Consider the following 26,710-nt stretch of genomic DNA (forward strand, 5'->3'; position numbering starts at 1 on the left):
GATTTGACGCGTATCAGAGGAACACTTGTAAAGCCGATGTGTTGTGATTTAGCTCGTTTCGGTCTAAAACAGCTTGTTTCGCTGTATTAAGCAGGAATACATGCTTTTCGCGCAGTTATAAGATAAAAAGTATTAAAGGCGTGTCACAGAGACACTTGTAAAACCGATGTGTTGTGATTTAGCTCGTTTCGGTCTAAAAAAGCTTGTTTCGCTGTATTAAGCAAGAATACGTGCTTTTCGCGCAGTTATAAGAGAAAAAGTTTTGACGCATGTCACAGGGACACGTGTAAAACCGACGTGTTCAGATCTAGCTCGTTTCGGTCTAAAACAGCTTGTTCCGTTTTATTAAGCACGAATACATGCTTTTCGCGCAGTTATAAGAGAAAAAGTTTTGACGCGTATCAGAGGAACACTTGTAAAACCGATGTGTTGTGACTTATCTCGTTTCGGTCTAAAACAGCTTGTTTCGCTGTATTAAGCAAGAATACATGCTTTTCGCGCAGTTATAAGAGAAAAAGTTGTGACGCGTGTCACAGGGACACTTGTAAAACCGATGTGTTCAGATTTAGCTCGTTTCGGTCTAAAACAGCTTGTTTCGCTCTATTAAGCAGGAATACATGCTTTTCGCGCAGTTATAAGAGAAAAAGTTTTAAAGGCGTGTCACAGGGACACTTGTAAAACCGATGTGTTCAGATTTACCCCGTTTCGGTCTAAAACAGGTTGTTTCGTTAGACTAAACACGAATACATGCTTTTCGCGCAGTTATAAGAGAAAAAAGTTTTGACGCGTATCAGAGGAACACTTGTAAAACCGATGTGTTGTGATTTAGCTCGTTTCGGTCTAAAACAGCTTGTTTCGCTGTATTAAGCAAGAATACGTGCTTTTCGCGCAGTTATAAGAGAAAAAGTTTTGACGCGTGTCACAGGGACACTTGTAAAACCGATGTGTTCAGATCTAGCTCGTTTTGGTGTAAAACAGCTTGTTTCGTTGTATTAGGCACGAATACATGCTTTTCGCGCAGTTATAAGAGAAAAAGTTTAGACGCGTATCAGAGGAACACTTGTAAAACCGATGTGTTGTGATTTAGCTCGTTTCGGTCTAAAACAGCTTGTTTCGTTGTATTAAGCAAGAATACATGCTTTTCGCGCAGTTATAAGAGAAAAAGTTTTGACGCGTGTCACAGGGACACTTGTAAAACCGATGTGTTCAGATTTAGCTCGTTTCGGTCTAAAACAGCTTGTTTCGCTGTATTAAGCAGGAATACATGCTTTTCGCGCAGTTATAAGAGAAAAAGTTTTAAAGGCGTGTCACAGGGACACTTGTAAAACCGATGTGTTCAGATTTACCCCGTTTCGGTCTAAAACAGCTTGTTTCGTTAGGCTAAGCACGAATACTTGCTTTTCGCGCAGTTATAAGAGAAAAAAGTTTTGACGCGTATCAGAGGAACACTTGTAAAACCGATGTGTTTTGATTTAGCTCGTTTCGGTCTAAAACAGCTTGTTTCGCTGTATTAAGCAAGAATACGTGCTTTTCGCGCAGTTATAAGAGAAAAAGTTTTGACGCGTGTCACAGGGACACTTGTAAAACCGATGTGTTCAGATCTAGCTCGTTTTGGTGTAAAACAGCTTGTTTCTTTGTATTAAGCACGAATACATGCTTTTCGCGCAGTTATAAGAGAAAAAGTTTTGACGCGTGTCACAAGGACACTTGTAAAACCGATGTGTTCAGATTTAGCTCGTTTCGGTCTAAAACAGCTTGTTTCGTTGTATTGAGCACGAATACATGCTTTTCGCGCAGTTATAAGAGAAAAAGTTTAGACGCGTATCAGAGGAACACTTGTAAAACCGATGTGTTGTGATTTAGCTCGTTTCGGTCTAAAACAGCTTGTTTCGTTGTATTAAGCAAGAATACATGCTTTTCGCGCAGTTATAAGAGAAAAAGTTTTAAAGGCGTGTCACAGAGACACTTGTAAAACCGATGTGTTGTGATTTAGCTCGTTTCGGTCTAAAAAAGCTTGTTTCGCTGTATTAAGCAAGAATACGTGCTTTTCGCGCAGTTATAAGAGAAAAAGTTTTGACGCATGTCACAGGGACACTTGTAAAACCGATGTGTTCAGATTTACCCCGTTTCGGTCTAAAACAGCTTGTTTCGTTAGACTAAGCACAAATACATGCTTTTCGCGCAGTTATAAGAGAAAAAAGTTTTGACGCGTGTCACAGGGACACTTGTAAAACCGATGTGTTCAGATTTACCTCGTTTCGGTCTAAAACAGCTTGTTTCGTTGAACTAAGCACGAATACATGCTTTTCGCGCAGTTATAAGAGAAAAAAGTTTTGACGCGTATCAGAGGAACACTTGTAAAACCGATGTGTTCAGATCTAGCTCGTTTTGGTGTAAAACAGCTTGTTTCGTTGTATTAAGCACGAATACATGCTTTTCGCGCAGTTATAAGAGAAAAAGTTTAGACGCGTATCAGAGGAACACTTGTAAAACCGATGTGTTGTGATTTAGCTCGTTTCGGTCTAAAACAGCTTGTTTCGTTGCATTAAGCAAGAATACATGCTTTTCGCGCAGTTATAAGAGAAAAAGTTTTGACGCGTGTCACAGGGACACTTGTAAAACCGATGTGTTCAGATTTACCTCGTTTCGGTCTAAAACAGCTTGTTTCGTTGAACTAAGCACGAATACATGCTTTTCGCGCAGTTATAAGAGAAAAAGTTTTGACGCGTATCAGAGGAGCACTTGTAAAACCGATGTGTTGCGATTTAGCTCGTTTCGGTCTAAAACAGCTTGTTTCGCTGTATTAAGCAAGAATACATGCTTTTCGCGCAGTTATAAGAGAAAAAGTTTTGACGCGTGTCACAGGGACACTTGTTAAACCGATGTGTTGTGATTTAGCTCGTTTCGGTCTAAAACAGCTTGTTTCTTTGTATTAAGCAAGAATACATGCTTTTCGCGCAGTTATAAGAGAAAAAGTTTTGACGCGTATCCCGGGACACTTGTAAAACCGATGTGTTCAGATTTAGCTCGTTTCGGTCTAAAACAGCTTGTTTCGTTGTATTAAGCACGAATACATGCTTTTCGCGCAGTTATAAGAGAAAAAAGTTTTGACGCGTATCAGAGGAACACTTGTAAAACCGATGTGTTGTGATTTAGCTCGTTTCGGTCTAAAACAGCTTGTTTCGTTGCATTAAGCAAGAATACATGCTTTTCGCGCAGTTATAAGAGAAAAAGTTTTGACGCGTGTCACAGGGACACTTGTAAAACCGATTGTTCAGATCTAGCTCGTTTTGGTGTAAAACAGCTTGTTTCGTTGTATTAAGCAAGAATGCATGCTTTTCGCGCAGTTATAAGAGAAAAAGTTTAGACGCGTATCAGAGGAACACTTGTAAAACCGATGTGTTGTGATTTAGCTCGTTTCGGTCTAAAACAGCTTGTTTCGTTGTATTAAGCAAGAATACATGATTTTCGCGCAGTTATAAGAGAAAAAGTTTTGACGCGTATCAGAGGAACACTTGTAAAACCGATGTTTTGTGATTTAGCTCGTTTCGGTCTAAAACAGCTTGTTTCGCTGTATTAAGCAGGAATACATGCTTTTCGCGCAGTTATAAGAGAAAAAGTTTTAAAGGCGTGTCACAGAGACACTTGTAAAACCGATGTGTTGTGATTTAGCTCGTTTCGGTCTAAAAAAGCTTGTTTCGCTGTATTAAGCAAGAATACATGCTTTTCGCGCAGTTATAAGAGAAAAAGTTTTGACGCGTGTCACAGGGACACTTGTAAAACCGATGTGTTCAGATTTACCTCGTTTCGGTCTAAAACAGCTTGTTTCGTTGAACTAAGCACGAATACATGCTTTTCGCGCAGTTATAAGAGAAAAAGTTTTGACGCGTATCAGAGGAGCACTTGTAAAACCGATGTGTTGCGATTTAGCTCGTTTCGGTCTAAAACAGCTTGTTTCGCTGTATTAAGCAAGAATACATGCTTTTCGCGCAGTTATAAGAGAAAAAGTTTTGACGCGTGTCACAGGGACACTTGTTAAACCGATGTGTTGTGATTTAGCTCGTTTCGGTCTAAAACAGCTTGTTTCGTTGTATTAAGCAAGAATACATGCTTTTCGCGCAGTTATAAGAGAAAAAGTTTTGACGCGTATCCCGGGACACTTGTAAAACCGATGTGTTCAGATTTAGCTCGTTTCGGTCTAAAACAGCTTGTTTCGTTGTATTAAGCACGAATACATGCTTTTCGCGCAGTTATAAGAGAAAAAAGTTTTGACGCGTATCAGAGGAACACTTGTAAAACCGATGTGTTGTGATTTAGCTCGTTTCGGTCTAAAACAGCTTGTTTCGTTGCATTAAGCAAGAATACATGCTTTTCGCGCAGTTATAAGAGAAAAAGTTTTGACGCGTGTCACAGGGACACTTGTAAAACCGATGTGTTCAGATCTAGCTCGTTTTGGTGTAAAACAGCTTGTTTCGTTGTATTAAGCAAGAATGCATGCTTTTCGCGCAGTTATAAGAGAAAAAGTTTAGACGCGTATCAGAGGAACACTTGTAAAACCGATGTGTTGTGATTTAGCTCGTTTCGGTCTAAAACAGCTTGTTTCGTTGTATTAAGCAAGAATACATGATTTTCGCGCAGTTATAAGAGAAAAAGTTTTGACGCGTATCAGAGGAACACTTGTAAAACCGATGTGTTGTGATTTAGCTCGTTTCGGTCTAAAACAGCTTGTTTCGCTGTATTAAGCAGGAATACATGCTTTTCGCGCAGTTATAAGAGAAAAAGTTTTAAAGGCGTGTCACAGAGACACTTGTAAAACCGATGTGTTGTGATTTAGCTCGTTTCGGTCTAAAAAAGCTTGTTTCGCTGTATTAAGCAAGAATACGTGCTTTTCGCGCAGTTATAAGAGAAAAAGTTTTGACGCATGTCACAGGGACACGTGTAAAACCGACGTGTTCAGATCTAGCTCGTTTCGGTCTAAAACAGCTTGATTCGTTGTATTAAGCACGAATACATGCTTTTCGCGCAGTTATAAGAGAAAAAGTTTTGACGAGTATCACGTGGATACTTGTAAAACCGATGCGTTCAGATACAACTCGTTTCGGTCTAAAACAGCTTGTTCCGTTTTATTAAGCACGAATACATGCTTTTCGCGCAGTTATAAGAGAAAAAGTTTTGACGCGTATCAGAGGAACACTTGTAAAACCGATGTGTTGTGACTTAACTCGTTTCGGTCTAAAACAGCTTGTTTCGCTGTATTAAGCAAGAATACATGCTTTTCGCGCAGTTATAAGAGAAAAAGTTGTGACGCGTGTCACAGGGACACTTGTAAAACCGATGTGTTCAGATTTACCTCGTTTCGGTCTAAAACAGCTTGTTGAACTAAGCACGAATACATGCTTTTCGCGCAGTTTTAAGAGAAAAAAGTTTTGACGCGTATCAGAGGAGCACTTGTAAAACCGATGTGTTGCGATTTAGCTCGTTTCGGTCTAAAACAGCTTGTTTCGCTGTATTAAGCAAGAATACATGCTTTTCGCGCAGTTATAAGAGAAAAAGTTTTGACGCGTGTCACAAGGACAGTTGTAAAACCGATGTGTTGTGATTTAGCTCGTTTCGGTCTAAAACAGCTTGTTTCGTTGTATTAAGCAAGAATACATGCTTTTCGCGCAGTTATAAGAGAAAAAGTTTTGACGCGTATCACGGGACACTTGTAAAACCGATGTGTTCAGATTTAGCTCGTTTCGGTCTAAAACAACTTGTTTCGTTGTATTAAGCACGAATACATGCTTTTCGCGCAGTTATAAGAGAAAAAAGTTTTGACGCGTATCAGAGGAACACTTGTAAAACCGATGTGTTGTGATTTAGCTCGTTTCGGTCTAAAACAGCTTGTTTCGTTGCATTAAGCAAGAATACATGCTTTTCGCGCAGTTATAAGAGAAAAAGTTTTGACGCGTGTCACAGGGACACTTGTAAAACCGATGTGTTCAGATCTAGCTCGTTTTGGTGTAAAACAGCTTGTTTCGTTGTATTAAGCAAGAATGCATGCTTTTCGCGCAGTTATAAGAGAAAAAGTTTAGACGCGTATCAGAGGAACACTTGTAAAACCGATGTGTTGTGATTTAGCTCGTTTCGGTCTAAAACAGCTTGTTTCGTTGTATTAAGCAAAAATACATGATTTTCGCGCAGTTATAAGAGAAAAAGTTTTGACGCGTATCAGAGGAACACTTGTAAAACCGATGTGTTGTGATTTAGCTCGTTTCGGTTTTAAACAGCTTGTTTCGTTGTATTAAGCAAGAATACATGCTTTTCGCGCAGTTATAAGAGAAAAAGTTTTGAGGCGTATCAGAGGAACACTTGTAAAACCGATGTGTTGTGATTTAGCTCGTTCCGGTCTAAAACAGCTTGTTTCGCTGTATTAAGCAAGAATACATGCTTTTCGCGCAGTTATTAGAGAAAAAGTTTTGACACTTGTAATACCGATGTGTTGTGATTTGGCTCGTTTCGGTCTAAAACAGCTTGTTTCGTTGTATTGAGCACGAATACATGCTTTTCGCGCAGTTATAAGAGAAAAAGTTTAGACGCGTATCAGAGGAACACTTGTAAAACCGATGTGTTGTGATTTAGCTCGTTTCGGTCTAAAACAGCTTGTTTCGTTGTATTAAGCAAGAATACATGCTTTTCGCGCAGTTATAAGAGACAAAAGTTTTGACGCGTATCAGAGGAGCACTTGTAAAACCGATGTGTTGCGATTTAGCTCGTTTCGGTCTAAAACAGCTTGTTTCGCTGTATTAAGCAAGAATACATGCTTTTCGCGCAGTTATAAGAGAAAAAGTTTTGACGCGTGTCACAGGGACACTTGTTAAACCGATGTGTTGTGATTTAGCTCGTTTCGGTCTAAAACAGCTTGTTTCGTTGTATTAAGCAAGAATACATGCTTTTCGCGCAGTTATAAGAGAAAAAGTTTTGACGCGTATCCCGGGACACTTGTAAAACCGATGTGTTCAGATTTAGCTCGTTTCGGTCTAAAACAACTTGTTTCGTTGTATTAAGCACGAATACATGCTTTTCGCGCAGTTATAAGAGAAAAAAGTTTTGACGCGTATCAGAGGAACACTTGTAAAACCGATGTGTTGTGATTTAGCTCGTTTCGGTCTAAAACAGCTTGTTTCGTTGCATTAAGCAAGAATACATGCTTTTCGCGCAGTTATAAGAGAAAAAGTTTTGACGCGTGTCACAGGGACACTTGTAAAACCGATTGTTCAGATCTAGCTCGTTTTGGTGTAAAACAGCTTGTTTCGTTGTATTAAGCAAGAATGCATGCTTTTCGCGCAGTTATAAGAGAAAAAGTTTAGACGCGTATCAGAGGAACACTTGTAAAACCGATGTGTTGTGATTTAGCTCGTTTCGGTCTAAAACAGCTTGTTTCGTTGTATTAAGCAAGAATACATGATTTTCGCGCAGTTATAAGAGAAAAAGTTTTGACGCGTATCAGAGGAACACTTGTAAAACCGATGTGTTGTGATTTAGCTCGTTTCGGTCTAAAACAGCTTGTTTCGCTGTATTAAGCAGGAATACATGCTTTTCGCGCAGTTATAAGAGAAAAAGTTTTAAAGGCGTGTCACAGAGACACTTGTAAAACCGATGTGTTGTGATTTAGCTCGTTTCGGTCTAAAAAAGCTTGTTTCGCTGTATTAAGCAAGAATACATGCTTTTCGCGCAGTTATAAGAGAAAAAGTTTTGACGCGTGTCACAGGGACACTTGTAAAACCGATGTGTTCAGATTTACCTCGTTTCGGTCTAAAACAGCTTGTTTCGTTGAACTAAGCACGAATACATGCTTTTCGCGCAGTTATAAGAGAAAAAGTTTTGACGCGTATCAGAGGAGCACTTGTAAAACCGATGTGTTGCGATTTAGCTCGTTTCGGTCTAAAACAGCTTGTTTCGCTGTATTAAGCAAGAATACATGCTTTTCGCGCAGTTATAAGAGAAAAAGTTTTGACGCGTGTCACAGGGACACTTGTTAAACCGATGTGTGGTGATTTAGCTCGTTTCGGTCTAAAACAGCTTGTTTCGTTGTATTAAGCAAGAATACATGCTTTTCGCGCAGTTATAAGAGAAAAAGTTTTGACGCGTATCCCGGGACACTTGTAAAACCGATGTGTTCAGATTTAGCTCGTTTCGGTCTAAAACAGCTTGTTTCGTTGTATTAAGCACGAATACATGCTTTTCGCGCAGTTATAAGAGAAAAAAGTTTTGACGCGTATCAGAGGAACACTTGTAAAACCGATGTGTTGTGATTTTGCTCGTTTCGGTCTAAAACAGCTTGTTTCGTTGCATTAAGCAAGAATACATGCTTTTCGCGCAGTTATAAGAGAAAAAGTTTTGACGCGTGTCACAGGGACACTTGTAAAACCGATGTGTTCAGATCTAGCTCGTTTTGGTGTAAAACAGCTTGTTTCGTTGTATTAAGCAAGAATGCATGCTTTTCGCGCAGTTATAAGAGAAAAAGTTTAGACGCGTATCAGAGGAACACTTGTAAAACCGATGTGTTGTGATTTAGCTCGTTTCGGTCTAAAACAGCTTGTTTCGTTGTATTAAGCAAGAATACATGATTTTCGCGCAGTTATAAGAGAAAAAGTTTTGACGCGTATCAGAGGAACACTTGTAAAACCGATGTGTTGTGATTTAGCTCGTTTCGGTCTAAAACAGCTTGTTTCGCTGTATTAAGCAGGAATACATGCTTTTCGCGCAGTTATAAGAGAAAAAGTTTTAAAGGCGTGTCACAGAGACACTTGTAAAACCGATGTGTTGTGATTTAGCTCGTTTCGGTCTAAAAAAGCTTGTTTCGCTGTATTAAGCAAGAATACGTGCTTTTCGCGCAGTTATAAGAGAAAAAGTTTTGACGCATGTCACAGGGACACGTGTAAAACCGACGTGTTCAGATCTAGCTCGTTTCGGTCTAAAACAGCTTGATTCGTTGTATTAAGCACGAATACATGCTTTTCGCGCAGTTATAAGAGAAAAAGTTTTGACGAGTATCACGTGGATACTTGTAAAACCGATGCGTTCAGATACAACTCGTTTCGGTCTAAAACAGCTTGTTCCGTTTTATTAAGCACGAATACATGCTTTTCGCGCAGTTATAAGAGAAAAAGTTTTGACGCGTATCAGAGGAACACTTGTAAAACCGATGTGTTGTGACTTAACTCGTTTCGGTCTAAAACAGCTTGTTTCGCTGTATTAAGCAAGAATACATGCTTTTCGCGCAGTTATAAGAGAAAAAGTTGTGACGCGTGTCACAGGGACACTTGTAAAACCGATGTGTTCAGATTTAGCTCGTTTCGGTGTAAAACAGCTTGTTTCGTTGTATTAAGCACGAATACATGCTTTTCGCGCAGTTATAAGAGAAAAAGTTTAGACGCGTATCAGAGGAACACTTGTAAAACCGATGTGTTGTGATTTAGCTCGTTTCGGTCTAAAACAGCTTGTTTCGTTGCATTAAGCAAGATTACATGCTTTTCGCGCAGTTATAAGAGAAAAAGTTTTGACGCGTGTCACAGGGACACTTGTAAAACCGATGTGTTCAGATTTACCTCGTTTCGGTCTAAAACAGCTTGTTGAACTAAGCACGAATACATGCTTTTTGCGCAGTTTTAAGAGAAAAAAGTTTTGACGCGTATCAGAGGAGCACTTGTAAAACCGATGTGTTGCGATTTAGCTCGTTTCGGTCTAAAACAGCTTGTTTCGCTGTATTAAGCAAGAATACATGCTTTTCGCGCAGTTATAAGAGAAAAAGTTTTGACGCGTGTCACAGGGACAGTTGTAAAACCGATGTGTTGTGATTTAGCTCGTTTCGGTCTAAAACAGCTTGTTTCGTTGTATTAAGCAAGAATACATGCTTTTCGCGCAGTTATAAGAGAAAAAGTTTTGACGCGTATCACGGGACACTTGTAAAACCGATGTGTTCAGATTTAGCTCGTTTCGGTCTAAAACAACTTGTTTCGTTGTATTAAGCACGAATACATGCTTTTCGCGCAGTTATAAGAGAAAAAAGTTTTGACGCGTATCAGAGGAACACTTGTAAAACCGATGTGTTGTGATTTAGCTCGTTTCGGTCTAAAACAGCTTGTTTCGTTGCATTAAGCAAGAATACATGCTTTTCGCGCAGTTATAAGAGAAAAAGTTTTGACGCGTGTCACAGGGACACTTGTAAAACCGATGTGTTCAGATCTAGCTCGTTTTGGTGTAAAACAGCTTGTTTCGTTGTATTAAGCAAGAATGCATGCTTTTCGCGCAGTTATAAGAGAAAAAGTTTAGACGCGTATCAGAGGAACACTTGTAAAACCGATGTGTTGTGATTTAGCTCGTTTCGGTCTAAAACAGCTTGTTTCGTTGTATTAAGCAAGAATACATGATTTTCGCGCAGTTATAAGAGAAAAAGTTTTGACGCGTATCAGAGGAACACTTGTAAAACCGATGTGTTGTGATTTAGCTCGTTTCGGTTTTAAACAGCTTGTTTCGTTGTATTAAGCAAGAATACATGCTTTTCGCGCAGTTATCAGAGAAAAAGTTTTGAGGCGTATCAGAGGAACACTTGTAAAACCGATGTGTTGTGATTTAGCTCGTTCCGGTCTAAAACAGCTTGTTTCGCTGTATTAAGCAAGAATACATGCTTTTCGCGCAGTTATTAGAGAAAAAGTTTTGACACTTGTAATACCGATGTGTTGTGATTTGGCTCGTTTCGGTCTAAAACAGCTTGTTTCGTTGTATTGAGCACGAATACATGCTTTTCGCGCAGTTATAAGAGAAAAAGTTTAGACGCGTATCAGAGGAACACTTGTAAAACCGATGTGTTGTGATTTAGCTCGTTTCGGTCTAAAACAGCTTGTTTCGTTGTATTAAGCAAGAATACATGCTTTTCGCGCAGTTATAAGAGAAAAAGTTTTAAAGGCGTGTCACAGAGACACTTGTAAAACCGATGTGTTGTGATTTAGCTCGTTTCGGTCTAAAAAAGCTTGTCTCGCTGTATTAAGCAAGAATACGTGCTTTTCGCGCAGTTATAAGAGAAAAAGTTTTGACGCATGTCACAGGGACACTTGTAAAACCGATGTGTTCAGATTTACCCCGTTTCGGTCTAAAACAGCTTGTTTCGTTAGACTAAGCACAAATACATGCTTTTCGCGCAGTTATAAGAGAAAAAAGTTTTGACGCGTGTCACAGGGACACTTGTAAAACCGATGTGTTCAGATTTACCTCGTTTCGGTCTAAAACAGCTTGTTTCGTTGAACTAAGCACGAATACATGCTTTTCGCGCAGTTATAAGAGAAAAAAGTTTTGACGCGTATCAGAGGAACACTTGTAAAACCGATGTGTTCAGATCTAGCTCGTTTTGGTGTAAAACAGCTTGTTTCGTTGTATTAAGCACGAATACATGCTTTTCGCGCAGTTATAAAGAAAAAGTTTAGACGCGTATCAGAGGAACACTTGTAAAACCGATGTGTTGTGATTTAGCTCGTTTCGGTCTAAAACAGCTTGTTTCGTTGCATTAAGCAAGAATACATGCTTTTCGCGCAGTTATAAGAGAAAAAGTTTTGACGCGTGTCACAGGGACACTTGTAAAACCGATGTGTTCAGATTTACCTCGTTTCGGTCTAAAACAGCTTGTTTCGTTGAACTAAGCACGAATACATGCTTTTCGCGCAGTTATAAGAGACAAAAGTTTTGACGCGTATCAGAGGAGCACTTGTAAAACCGATGTGTTGCGATTTAGCTCGTTTCGGTCTAAAACAGCTTGTTTCGCTGTATTAAGCAAGAATACATGCTTTTCGCGCAGTTATAAGAGAAAAAGTTTTGACGCGTGTCACAGGGACACTTGTTAAACCGATGTGTTGTGATTTAGCTCGTTTCGGTCTAAAACAGCTTGTTTCGTTGTATTAAGCAAGAATACATGCTTTTCGCGCAGTTATAAGAGAAAAAGTTTTGACGCGTATCCCGGGACACTTGTAAAACCGATGTGTTCAGATTTAGCTCGTTTCGGTCTAAAACAACTTGTTTCGTTGTATTAAGCACGAATACATGCTTTTCGCGCAGTTATAAGAGAAAAAAGTTTTGACGCGTATCAGAGGAACACTTGTAAAACCGATGTGTTGTGATTTAGCTCGTTTCGGTCTAAAACAGCTTGTTTCGTTGCATTAAGCAAGAATACATGCTTTTCGCGCAGTTATAAGAGAAAAAGTTTTGACGCGTGTCACAGGGACACTTGTAAAACCGATGTGTTCAGATCTAGCTCGTTTTGGTGTAAAACAGCTTGTTTCGTTGTATTAAGCAAGAATGCATGCTTTTCGCGCAGTTATAAGAGAAAAAGTTTAGACGCGTATCAGAGGAACACTTGTAAAACCGATGTGTTGTGATTTAGCTCGTTTCGGTCTAAAACAGCTCGTTTCGTTGTATTAAGCAAGAATACATGATTTTCGCGCAGTTATAAGAGAAAAAGTTTTGACGCGTATCAGAGGAACACTTGTAAAACCGATGTGTTGTGATTTAGCTCGTTTCGGTCTAAAACAGCTTGTTTCGCTGTATTAAGCAGGAATACATGCTTTTCGCGCAGTTATAAGAGAAAAAGTTTTAAAGGCGTGTCACAGAGACACTTGTAAAACCGATGTGTTGTGATTTAGCTCGTTTCGGTCTAAAAAAGCTTGTTTCGCTGTATTAAGCAAGAATACGTGCTTTTCGCGCAGTTATAAGAGAAAAAGTTTTGACGCATGTCACAGGGACACGTGTAAAACCGACGTGTTCAGATCTAGCTCGTTTCGGTCTAAAACAGCTTGATTCGTTGTATTAAGCAAGAATATATGCTTTTCGCGCAGTTATAAGAGAAAAAGTTTTGACGAGTATCACGTGGATACTTGTAAAACCGATGCGTTCAGATACAACTCGTTTCGGTCTAAAACAGCTTGTTCCGTTTTATTAAGCACGAATACATGCTTTTCGCGCAGTTATTAGAGAAAAAGTTTTGACACTTGTAATACCGATGTGTTGTGATTTGGCTCGTTTCGGTCTAAAACAGCTTGTTTCGCTGTATTAAGCAAGAATACGTGCTTTTCGCGCAGTTATAGGAGAAAAAGTTTTGACGCATGTCACAGGGACACGTGTAAAACCGACGTGTTCAGATCTAGCTCGTTTCGGTCTAAAACAGCTTGATTCGTTGTATTAAGCACGAATACATGCTTTTCGCGCAGTTATAAGAGAAAAAGGTTTGGCGAGTATCACGTGGATACTTGTAAAACCGATGCGTTCAGATACAACTCGTTTCGGTCTAAAACAGCTTTTTCCGTTTTATTAAGCACGAATACATGCTTTTCGCGCAGTTATAAGAGAAAAAGTTTTGACGCGTATCAGAGGAACACTTGTAAAACCGATGTGTTGTGACTTAACTCGTTTCGGTCTAAAACAGCTTGTTTCGCTGTATTAAGCAAGAATACATGCTTTTCGCGCAGTTATAAGAGAAAAAGTTGTGACGCGTGTCACAGGGACACTTGTAAAACCGATGTGTTCAGATTTAGCTCGTTTCGGTCTAAAACAGCTTGTTTCGCTGTATTAAGCAGGAATACATGCTTTTCGCGCAGTTATAAGAGAAAAAGATTTAAAGGCGTGTCACAGGGACACTTGTAAAACCGATGTGTTGTGATTTAGCTCGTTTCGGTCTAAAAAAGCTTGTTTCGCTGTATTAAGCAAGAACACATGCTTTTCGCGCAGTTATAAGAGAAAAAGTTGTGACGCGTGTCACAGGGACACTTGTAAAACCGATGTGTTCAGATTTAGCTCGTTTCGGTCTAAAACAGCTTGTTTCGCAGTATTAAGCAGGAATACATGCTTTTCGCGCAGTTATAAGAGAAAAAGTTTTAAAGGCGTGTCACAGGGATACTTGTAAAACCGATGTGTTCAGATTTACCCCGTTTCGGTCTAAAACAGCTTGTTTCGTTAGACTAAGCATGAATACATGCTTTTCGCGCAGTTATAAGAGAAAAAAGTTTTGACGCGTATCAGAGGAACACTTGTAAAACCGATGTGTTGTGATTTAGCTCGTTTCGGTCTAAAACAGCTTGTTTCGCTGTATTAGGCAAGAATACGTGCTTTTCGCGCAGTTATAAGAGAAAAAGTTTTGACGCGTGTCACAGGGACACTTGTAAAACCGATGTGTTCAGATCTTGCTCGTTTTGGTGTAAAACAGCTTGTTTCGTTGTATTAAGCACGAATACATGCTTTTCGCGCAGTTATAAGAGAAAAAGTTTTGACGCGTGTCACAAGGACACTTGTAAAACCGATGTGTTCAGATTTAGCTCGTTTCGGTCTAAAACAGCTTGTTTCGTTGTATTGAGCACGAATACATGCTTTTCGCGCAGTTATAAGAGAAAAAGTTTAGACGCGTATCAGAGGAACACTTGTAAAACCGATGTGTTGTGATTTAGCTCGTTTCGGTCTAAAACAGCTTGTCTCGTTGTATTAAGCAAGAATACATGCTTTTCGCGCAGTTATAAGAGAAAAAGATTTGACGCGTATCAGAGGAACACTTGTAAAGCCGATGTGTTGTGATTTATCTCGATATCGGTCTAAAACAGCTTGTTTCGCTGTATTAAGCAGGAATACATGCTTTTCGCGCAGTTATAAGAGAAAAAGTTTTAAAGGCGTGTCACAGGGACACTTGTAAAACCGATGTGTTCAGATTTACCCCGTTTCGGTCTAAAACAGCTTGTTTCGTTAGACTAAGCACGAATACATGCTTTTCGCGCAGTTATAAGAGAAAAAAAGTTTTGACGCGTATCAGAGGAACACTTGTAAAACCGATGTGTTGCGATTTAGCTCGTTTCGGTCTAAAACAGCTTGTTTCGCTGTATTAAGCAAGAATACATGCTTTTCGCGCAGTCATAAGAGAAAAAGTTTTGACGCGTGTCACAGGGACACTTGTAAAACCGATGTGTTGTGATTTAGCTCGTTTCGGTCTAAAACAGCTTGTTTCGTTGTATTAAGCAAGAATACATGCTTTTCGCGCAGTTATAAGAGAAAATGTTTTGACGCGTATCAGAGGAACACTTGTAAAACCGATGTGTTGTGATTTAGCTCGTTTTGGTCTAAAACAGCTTATTTCGCTGTATTAAGCAAGAATACATGCTTTTCGCGCAGTTATAAGAGAAAAAGTTTTGACGCGTGTCACGGGACACTTGTAAAACCGATGTGTTCAGATTTACCTCGTTTCGGTCTAAAACAACTTGTTTCGTTGTATTAAGCACGAATACATGCTTTTCGCGCAGTTATAAGAGAAAAAAGTTTTGACGCGTATCAGAGGAACACTTGTAAAACCGATGTGTTGTGATTTAGCTCGTTTTGGTCTAAAAAAGCTTGTTTCGCTGTATTAAGCAAGAATACGTGCTTTTCGCGCAGTTATAAGAGAAAAAGTTTTGACGCGTGTCACAGGGACACTTGTAAAACCGATGTGTTCAGATCTAGCTCGTTTTGGTGTAAAACAGCTTGTTTCGTTGTATTAAGCAAGAATGCATGCTTTTCGCGCAGTTATAAGAGAAAAGTTTAGACGCGTATCAGAGGAACACTTGTAAAACCGATGTGTTGTGATTTAGCTCGTTTCGGTCTAAAACAGCTTGTTTCGTTGTATTAAGCAAGAATACATGATTTTCGCGCAGTTATAAGAGAAAAAGTTTTGACGCGTATCAGAGGAACACTTGTAAAACCGATGTGTTGTGATTTAGCTCGTTTCGGTTTTAAACAGCTTGTTTCGTTGTATTAAGCAAGAATACATGCTTTTCGCGCAGTTATAAGAGAAAAAGTTTTGAGGCGTATCTGAGGAACACTTGTAAAACCGATGTGTTGTGATTTAGCTCGTTCCGGTCTAAAACAGCTTGTTTCGCTGTATTAAGCAAGAATACATGCTTTTCGCGCAGTTATTAGAGAAAAAGTTTTGACACTTGTAATACCGATGTGTTGTGATTTGGCTCGTTTCGGTCTTAAACAGCTTGTTTCGTTGTATTAAGCAAGTATACATGCTTTTCGTGCAGTTATAAGAGAAAAAGATTTGACGCGTATCAGAGGAACACTTGTAAAGCCGATGTGTTGTGATTTAGCTCGTTTCGGTCTAAAACAGCTTGTTTCGCTGTATTAAGCAGGAATACATGCTTTTCGCGCAGTTATAAGAGAAAAAGTTTTAAAGGCGTGTCACAGAGACACTTGTAAAACCGATGTGTTGTGATTTAGCTCGTTTCGGTCTAAAAAAGCTTGTTTCGCTGTATTAAGCAAGAATACATGCTTTTCGCGCAGTTATAAGAGAAAAAGTTGTGACGCGTGTCACAGGGACACTTGTAAAACCGATGTGTTCAGATTTATCTCGTTTCGGTCTAAAACAGCTTGTTTCGCTGTATTAAGCAGGAATACATGCTTTTCGCGCAGTTATAAGAGAAAAAGTTTTAAAGGCGTGTCACAGGGATACTTGTAAAACCGATGTGTTCAGATTTACCCCGTTTCTCTCTAAAACAGCTTGTTTCGTTAGACTAAGCACGAATACATGCTTTTCGCGCAGTTATAAGAGAAAAAAGTTTTGACGCGTATCAGAGGAACACTTGTAAAACCGATGTGTTGTGATTTAGCTCGTTTCGGTCTAAAACAGCTTGTTTCGCTGTATTAAGCAAGAATACGTGCTTTTCGCGCAGTTATAAGAGAAAAAGTTGTTACGCGTGTCACAGGGACACTTGTAAAACCGATGTGTTCGGATTAAGCTCGTTTCGGTCTAAAACAGCTTGTTTCGCTGTATTAAGCAGGAATACATGCTTTTCGCGCAGTTATAAGAGAAAAAGTTTTAAAGGCGTGTCACAGGGACACTTGTAAAACCGATGTGTTCAGATTTACCCCGTTTCGGTCTAAAACAGCTTGTTTCGTTAGACTAAGCACGAATACATGCTTTTCGCGCAGTTATAAGAGAAAAAAGTTTTGACGCGTATCAGAGGAACACTTGTAAAACCGATGTGTTGTGATTTAGCTCGTTTCAGTCTAAAACAGCTTGTTTCGCTGTATTAAGCAAGAATACGTGCTTTTCGCGCAGTTATAAGAGAAAAAGTTTTGACGCGTGTCACAGGGACACTTGTAAAACCGATATGTTCAGATCTAGCTCGTTTTGGTGTAAAACAGCTTGTTTCGTTGTATTAGGCACGAATACATGCTTTTCGCGCAGTTATAAGAGAAAAAGTTGTGACGCGTGTCACAGGGACACTTGTAAAACCGATGTGTTCAGATTTAGCTCGTTTCGGTCTAAAACAGCTTGTTTCGCTGTATTAGGCAGGAATACATGCTTTTCGCGCAGTTATAAGAGAAAAAGCTTTAAAGGCGTGTCACAGGGACACTTGTAAAACCGATGTGTTCAGATTTACCCCGTTTCGGTCTAAAACAGCTTGTTTCGTTAGACTAAGCACGAATACATGCTTTTCGCGCAGTTATAAGAGAAAAAAGTTTTGACGCGTATCAGAGGCACACGTGTAAAACCGATGTGTTGTGATTTAGCTCGTTTCGGTCTAAAACAGCTTGTTTCGCTGTATTAAGCAAGAATACGTGCTTTTCGCGCAGTTATAAGAGAAAAAGATTTGACGCGTGTCACAGGGACACTTGTAAAACCGATGTGTTCAGATCTAGCTCGTTTTGGTGTAAAACAGCTTGTTTCGTTGTATTAGGCACGAATACATGCTTTTCGCGCAGTTATAAGAGAAAAAGTTTAGACGCGTATCAGAGGAACACTTGTAAAACCGATGTGTTGTGATTTAGCTCGTTTCGGTCTAAAACAGCTTGTTTCGTTGTATTAAGCAAGAATACATGCTTTTCGCTCAGTTATAAGAGAAAAAGTTTTGACGCGTATCAGAGGAACACTTGTAAAACCGATGTGTTGTGATTTAGCTCGTTTCGGTCTAAAACAGCTTGTTTCGCGCAGTTTTAAGAGAAAAAGTTTTGACGCGTGTCACAGGGACACTTGTAAAACCGATGTGTTCAGATTTACCTCGTTTCGGTCTAAAACAGCTTGTTTCGCTGTATTAAGCAAGAATACATGTTTTCGCGCAGTTATAAGAGAAAAAAGTTTTGAAGCGTATCAGAGGAACACTTGTAAAACCGATGTGTTGCGATTTAGCTCGTTTCGGTCTAAAACAGCTTGTTTCGCTGTATTAAGCAAGAATACATGCTTTTCGCGCAGTTATAAGAGAAAAAGTTTTGACGCGTGTCACAGGGACACTTGTAAAACCGATGTGTTGTGATTTAGCTCGTTTCGGTCTAAAGCAGCTTGTTTCGTTGTATTAAGCAAGAATACATGCTTTTCGCGCAGTTATAAGAGAAAAAGTTTTGACGCGTATCAGAGGAACACTTGTAAAACCGATGTGTTCAGATTTAGCTCGTTTCGGTCTAAAACAGCTTGTTTCGTTGTACTGAGCACGAATACATGCTTTTCGCACAGTTATAAGAGAAAAAGTTTAGACGCGTATCAGAGGAACACTGGTAAAACCGATGTGTTGTGATTAACCTCGTTTCGGTCTAAAACAGCTTGTTTCGTTGTATTAAGCAAGAATACATGCTTTTCGCGCAGTTATAAGGGAAAAAGATTTGACGCGTATCAGAGGAACACTTGTAAAGCCGATGTGTTGTGATTTATCTCGATATCGGTCTAAAACAGCCTGTTTCGCTGTATTAAGCAGGAATACATTCTTTTCGCGCAGTTATAAGAGAAAAAGTTTTAAAGGCGTGTCACAGGGACACTTGTAAAACCGATGTGTTCAGATTTACCCCGTTTCGGTCTAAAACAGCTTGTTTCGTTCGTCTAATAGACTAAACACGAATACATGCTTTTCGCGCAGTTATAAGAGAAAAAAGTTTTGACGCGTATCAGAGGCACACGTGTAAAACCGATGTGTTGTGATTTAGCTCGTTTCGGTCTAAAACAGCTTGTTTCGCTGTATTAAGCAAGAATACGTGCTTTTCGCGCAGTTATAAGAGAAAAAGATTTGACGCGTGTCACAGGGACACTTGTAAAACCGATGTGTTCAGATCTAGATCGTTTTGGTGTAAAACAGCTTGTTTCGTTGTATTAGGCACGAATACATGCTTTTCGCGCAGTTATAAGAGAAAAAGTTTAGACGCGTATCAGAGGAACACTTGTAAAACCGATGTGTTGTGATTTAGCTCGTTTCGGTCTAAAACAGCTTGTTTCGTTGTATTAAGCAAGAATACATGCTTTTCGCGCAGTTATAAGAGAAAAAGTTTTGACGCGTATCAGAGGAACATTTGTAAAACCGATGTGTTGTGATTTAGCTCGTTTCGGTCTAAAACAGCTTGTTTCGCGCAGTTATAAGAGAAAAAGTTTTGACGCGTGTCACAGGGACACTTGTAAAACCGATGTGTTCAGATTTACCTCGTTTCGGTCTAAAACAGCTTGTTTCGCTGTATTAAGCAAGAATACATGTTTTCGCGCAGTTATAAGAGAAAAAAGTTTTGAAGCGTATCAGAGGAACACTTGTAAAACCGATGTGTTGCGATTTAGCTCGTTTCGGTCTAAAACAGCTTGTTTCGCTGTATTAAGCAAGAATACATGCTTTTCGCGCAGTTATAAGAGAAAAAGTTTTGACGCGTGTCACAGGGACACTTGTAAAACCGATGTGTTGTGATTTAGCTCGTTTCGGTCTAAAGCAGCTTGTTTCGTTGTATTAAGCAAGAATACATGCTTTTCGCGCAGTTATAAGAGAAAAAGTTTTGACGCGTATCAGAGGAACACTTGTAAAACCGATGTGTTCAGATTTAGCTCGTTTCGGTCTAAAACAGCTTGTTTCGTTGTATTGAGCACGAATACATGCTTTTCGCACAGTTATAAGAGAAAAAGTTTAGACGCGTATCAGAGGAACACTGGTAAAACCGATGTGTTGTGATTAACCTCGTTTCGGTCTAAAACAGCTTGTTTCGTTGTATTAAGCAAGAATACATGCTTTTCGCGCAGTTATAAGGGAAAAAGATTTGACGCGTATCAGAGGAAAACTTGTTAAGCCGATGTGTTGTGATTTATCTCGATATAGGTCTAAAACAGCCTGTTTCGCTGTATTAAGCAGGAATACATTCTTTTCGCGCAGTTATAAGAGAAAAAGTTTTAAAGGCGTGTCACAGGGACACTTGTAAATCCGATGTGTTCAGATTTACCCCGTTTCGGTCTAAAACAGCTTGTTTCGTTCGACTAATAGACTAAACACGAATACATGCTTTTCGCGCAGTTATAAGAGAAAAACGTTTTGACGCATATCAGAGGAACACTTGTAAAACCGATGTGTTGTGATTTAGCTCGTTTCGGTCTAAAACAGCTTGTTTCGCTGTATTAAGCAAGAATACGTGCTTTTCGCGCAGTTATAAGAGAAAAAGTTTTGACGCGTGTCACAGGGACACTTGTAAAACCGATGTGTTTAGATCTAGCTCGTTTTGGTGTAAAACAGCTTGTTTCGTTGTATTAAGCACGAATACATGCTTTTCGCGCAGTTATAAGAGAAAAAGTTTAGACGCGTATCAGAGGAACACTTGTAAAACTGATGTGTTGTGATTTAGCTCGTTTCGGTCTAAAACAGCTTGTTTCGTTGTATTAAGCAAGAATACATGCTTTTCGCGCAGTTATAAGAGAAAAAGTTTTGACGCGTATCAGAGGAACACTTGTAAAACCGATGTGTTGTGATTTAGCTCGTTTGGGTCTAAAACAGCTTGTTTCGTTGTATTAAGCAAGAATACATGCTTTTCGCGCAGTTATAAGAGAAAACGTTTTGACGCGTGTCACAGGGACACTTGTAAAACCGATGTGTTCAGATTTACCTCGTTTCGGTCTAAAACAGCTTGTTTCGCTGTATTAGGCAAGAATACATGCTTTTCGCGCAGTTATAAGAGAAAAAGTTTTGACGCGTGTCACAGGGACACTTGTAAAACCGATGTGTTGTGATTTAGCTCGTTTCGGTCTAAAACAGCTTGTTTCGTTGTATTAAGCAAGAATACATGCTTTTCGCGCAGTTATAAGAGAAAAAGTTTTGACGCGTATCAGAGGAACACTTGTAAAACCGATGTGTTGTGATTTAGCTCGTTTCGGTCTAAAACAGCTTGTTTCGCTGTATTAAGCAAGAATACATGCTTTTCGCGCAGTTATAAGAGAAAAAGTTTTGACGCGTGTCACGGGACACTTGTAAAACCGATGTGTTCAGATTTAGCTCGTTTCGGTCTAAAACAACTTGTTTCGTTGTATTAAGCACGAATACTTGCTTTTCGCGCAGTTACAGGAGAAAAAAGTTTTGACGCGTATCAGAGGAACACTTGTAAAACCGATGTGCTGTGATTTAGCTCGTTTCGGTCTAAAACAGCTTGTTTCGCGCAGTTATAAGAGAAAAAGTTTTGACGCGTGTCACAGGGACACTTGTAAAACCGATGTGTTCAGATTTACCTCGTTTCGGTCTAAAACAGCTTGTTTCGTTGAACTAAGCACGAATACATGCTTTTCGCGCAGTTATAAGAGAAAAAAGTTTTGAAGCGTATCAGAGGAACACTTGTAAAACCGATGTGTTGCGATTTAGCTCGTTTCGGTCTAAAACAGCTTGTTTCGCTGTATTAAGCAAGAATACATGCTTTTCGCGCAGTTATAAGAGAAAAAGTTTTGACGCGTGTCACAGGGACACTTGTAAAACCGATGTGTTGTGATTTAGCTCGTTTCGGTCTAAAGCAGCTTGTTTTGTTGTATTAAGCAAGAATACATGCTTTTCGCGCAGTTATAAGAGAAAAAGTTTTGACGCGTATCAGAGGAACACTTGTAAAACCGATGTGTTCAGATTTAGCTCGTTTCGGTCTAAAACAGCTTGTTTCGTTGTATTGAGCACGAATACATGCTTTTCGCACAGTTATAAGAGAAAAAGTTTAGACGCGTATCAGAGGAACACTGGTAAAACCGATGTGTTGTGATTAACCTCGTTTCGGTCTAAAACAGCTTGTTTCGTTGTATTAAGCAAGAATACATGCTTTTCGCGCAGTTATAAGGGAAAAAGATTTGACGCGTATCAGAGGAACACTTGTAAAGCCGATGTGTTGTGATTTATCTCGATATCGGTCTAAAACAGCCTGTTTCGCTGTTTTAAGCAGGAATACATTCTTTTCGCGCAGTTATAAGAGAAAAAGTTTTAAAGGCGTGTCACAGGGACACTTGTAAAACCGATGTGTTCAGATTTACCCCGTTTCGGTCTAAAACAGCTTGTTTCGTTCGACTAATAGACTAAACACGAATACATGCTTTTCGCGCAGTTATAAGAGAAAAAAGTTTTGACGCATATCAGAGGAACACTTGTAAAACCGATGTGTTGTGATTTAGCTCGTTTCGGTCTAAAACAGCTTGTTTCGCTGTATTAAGCAAGAATACGTGCTTTTCGCGCAGTTAGAGAAAAAGTTTTGACGCGTGTCACAGGGACACTTGTAATACCGATGTGTTGTGATTTGGCTCGTTTCGGTCTAAAACAGCTTGTTTCGTTGTATTAAGCAAGTATACATGCTTTTCGCGCAGTTATAAGAGAAAAAGATTTGACGCGTATCAGAGGAACACTTGTAAAGCCGATGTGTTGTGATTTAGCTCGTTTCGGTCTAAAACAGCTTGTTTCGCTGTAATAAGCAGGAATACATGCTTTTCGCGCAGTTATAAGAGAAGTTTTAAAGGCGTGTCACAGAGACACTTGTAAAACCGATGTGTTGTGATTTAGCTCGTTTCGGTCTAAAACAGCTTGTTTCGCTGTATTAAGCAAGAATACGTGCTTTTCGCGCAGTTATAAGAGAAAAAGTTTTGACGCGTGTCACAGGGACACGTGTAAAACCGACGTGTTCAGATCTAGCTCGTTTCGGTCTAAAACAACTTGATTCGTTGTATTAAGCACGAATACATGCTTTTCGCGCAGTTATAAGAGAAAAAGTTTTGACGAGTATCACGTGGATACTTGTAAAACCGATGCGTTCAGATACAACTCGTTTCGGTCTAAAACAGCTTGTTTCGTTTTATTAAGCACGAATACATGCTTTTCGCGCAGTTATAAGAGAAAACGTTTTGACGCGTATCAGAGGAACACTTGTAAAACCGATGTGTTGTGATTTAACTCGTTTCGGTCTAAAACAGCTTGTTTCGCTGTATTAAGCAAGAATACATGCTTTTCGCGCAGTTATAAGAGAAAAAGTTGTGACGCGTGTCACAGGAACACTTGTAAAACCGATGTGTTCAGATTTAGCTCGTTTCGGTCTAAAACAGCTTGTTTCGTTGTATTAAGCACGAATACATGCTTTTCGCGCAGGTATAAGAGAAAAAGTTTTAAAGGCATGTCACAGGGACACTTGTAAAACCGATGTGTTCAGATTTACCTCGTTTCGGTCTAAAACAGCTTGTTTCGTTGTAATAAGCAAGAATGCATGCTTTTCGCGCAGTTATAAGAGAAAAAGTTTAGACGCGTATCAGAGGAACACTTGTAAAACCGATGTGTTGTGATTTAGCTCGTTTCGGTCTAAAACAGCTTGTTTCGTTGTATTAAGCAAGAATACATGATTTTCGCGCAGTTATAAGAGTAAAAGTTTTGACGCGTATCAGAGGACCCCTTGTAAAACCGATGTGTTGTGATTTAGCTCGTTTCGGTTTTAAACAGCTTGTTTCGTTGTATTAAGCAAGAATACATGCTTTTCGCGCAGTTATAAGAGAAAAAGTTTTGAGGCGTATCAGAGGAACACTTGTAAAACCGATGTGTTGTGATTTAGCTCATTCCGGTCTAAAACAGCTTGTTTCGCTGTATTAAGCAAGAATACATGCTTTTCGCGCAGTTATTAGAGAAAAAGTTTTGACACTTGTAATACCGATGTGTTGTGATTTGGCTCGTTTCGGTCTTAAACAGCTTGTTTCGTTGTATTAAGCAAGTATACATGCTTTTCGTGCAGTTATAAGAGAAAAAGATTTGACGCGTATCAGAGGAACACTTGTAAAGCCGATGTGTTGTGATTTAGCTCGTTTCGGTCTAAAACAGCTTGTTTCGCTGTATTAAGCAGGAATACATGCTTTTCGCGCAGTTATAAGAGAAAAAGTTTTAAAGGCGTGTCACAGAGACACTTGTAAAACCGATGTGTTGTGATTTAGCTCGTTTCGGTATAAAAAAGCTTGTTTCGCTGTATTAAGCAAGAATACGTGCTTTTCGCGCAGTTATAAGAGAAAAAGTTTTGACGCATGTCACAGGGACACGTGTAAAACCGACGTGCTCAGATCTAGCTCGTTTCGGTCTAAAACAGCTTGATTCGTTGTATTAAGCACGAATACATGCTTTTCGCGCAGTTATAAGAGAAAAAGTTTTGACGAGTATCACGTGGATACTTGTAAAACCGATGCGTTCAGATACAACTCGTTTCGGTCTAAAACAGCTTGTTCCGTTTTATTAAGCACGAATACATGCTTTTCGCGCAGTTATAAGAGAAAAAGTTTTGACGCATATCAGAGGAACACTTGTAAAACCGATGTGTTGTGACTTAACTCGTTTCGGTCTAAAACAGCTTGTTTCGCTGTATTAAGCAAGAATACATTCTTTTCGCGCAGTTATAAGAGAAAAAGTTGTGACGCGTGTCACAGGGACACTTGTAAAACCGATGTGTTCAGATTTAGCTCGTTTCGGTCTAAAACAGCTTGTTTCGCTGTATTGAGCAGGAATACATGCTTTTCGCGCAGTTATAAGAGAAAAAGTTTTAAAGGCGTGTCACAGGGACACTTGTAAAACCGATGTGTTCAGATTTACCCTGTTTCGGTCTAAAACAGCTTGTTTCGTTAGACTAAGCACGAATACATGCTTTTCGCGCAGTTATAAGAGAAAAAAAGTTTTGACGCGTATCAGAGGAACACTTGTAAAACCGATGTGTTGTGATTTAGCTCGTTTCGGTCTAAAACAGCTTGTTTCGCTGTATTAAGCAAGAATACGTGCTTTTCGCGCAGTTATAAGAGAAAAAGTTTTGACGCGTGTCACAGGGACACTTGTAAAACCGATGTGTTCAGATCTAGCTCGTTTTGGTGTAAAACAGCTTGTTTCGTTGTATTAGGCACGAATACATGCTTTTCGCGCAGTTATAAGAGAAAAAGTTGTGACGCGTGTCACAGGGACACTTGTAAAACCGATGTGTTCAGATTTAGCTCGTTTCGGTCTAAAACAGCTTGTTTCGCTGTATTAAGCAGGAATACATGCTTTTCGCGCAGTTATAAGAGAAAAAGCTTTAAAGGCGTGTCACAGGGACACTTGTAAAACCGATGTGTTCAGATTTACCCCGTTTCGGTCTCAAACAGATTGTTTCGTTAGACTAAGCACGAATACATGCTTTTCGCGCAGTTATAAGAGAAAAAAGTTTTGACGCGTATCAGAGGAACACTTGTAAAACCGATGTGTTCAGATTTAGCTCGTTTCGGTCTAAAACAGCTTGTTTCGTTGTATTGAGCACGAATACATGCTTTTCGCACAGTTATAAGAGAAAAAGTTTAGACGCGTATCAGAGGAACACTGGTAAAACCGATGTGTTGTGATTAACCTCGTTTCGGTCTAAAACAGCTTGTTTCGTTGTATTAAGCAAGAATACATGCTTTTCGCGCAGTTATAAGGGAAAAAGATTTGACGCGTATCAGAGGAAAACTTGTTAAGCCGATGTGTTGTGATTTATCTCGATATAGGTCTAAAACAGCCTGTTTCGCTGTATTAAGCAGGAATACATTCTTTTCGCGCAGTTATAAGAGAAAAAGTTTTAAAGGCGTGTCACAGGGACACTTGTAAATCCGATGTGTTCAGATTTACCCCGTTTCGGTCTAAAACAGCTTGTTTCGTTCGACTAATAGACTAAACACGAATACATGCTTTTCGCGCAGTTATAAGAGAAAAACGTTTTGACGCATATCAGAGGAACACTTGTAAAACCGATGTGTTGTGATTTAGCTCGTTTCGGTCTAAAACAGCTTGTTTCGCTGTATTAAGCAAGAATACGTGCTTTTCGCGCAGTTATAAGAGAAAAAGTTTTGACGCGTGTCACAGGGACACTTGTAAAACCGATGTGTTTAGATCTAGCTCGTTTTGGTGTAAAACAGCTTGTTTCGTTGTATTAAGCACGAATACATGCTTTTCGCGCAGTTATAAGAGAAAAAGTTTAGACGCGTATCAGAGGAACACTTGTAAAACTGATGTGTTGTGATTTAGCTCGTTTCGGTCTAAAACAGCTTGTTTCGTTGTATTAAGCAAGAATACATGCTTTTCGCGCAGTTATAAGAGAAAAAGTTTTGACGCGTATCAGAGGAACACTTGTAAAACCGATGTGTTGTGATTTAGCTCGTTTGGGTCTAAAACAGCTTGTTTCGTTGTATTAAGCAAGAATACATGCTTTTCGCGCAGTTATAAGAGAAAACGTTTTGACGCGTGTCACAGGGACACTTGTAAAACCGATGTGTTCAGATTTACCTCGTTTCGGTCTAAAACAGCTTGTTTCGCTGTATTAGGCAAGAATACATGCTTTTCGCGCAGTTATAAGAGAAAAAGTTTTGACGCGTGTCACAGGGACACTTGTAAAACCGATGTGTTGTGATTTAGCTCGTTTCGGTCTAAAACAGCTTGTTTCGTTGTATTAAGCAAGAATACAT

Source organism: Amblyomma americanum, chromosome 8 (genome assembly GCF_052857255.1).
Source record: "Amblyomma americanum isolate KBUSLIRL-KWMA chromosome 8, ASM5285725v1, whole genome shotgun sequence".
Lineage (NCBI taxonomy): Eukaryota > Metazoa > Arthropoda > Arachnida > Ixodida > Ixodidae > Amblyomma > Amblyomma americanum.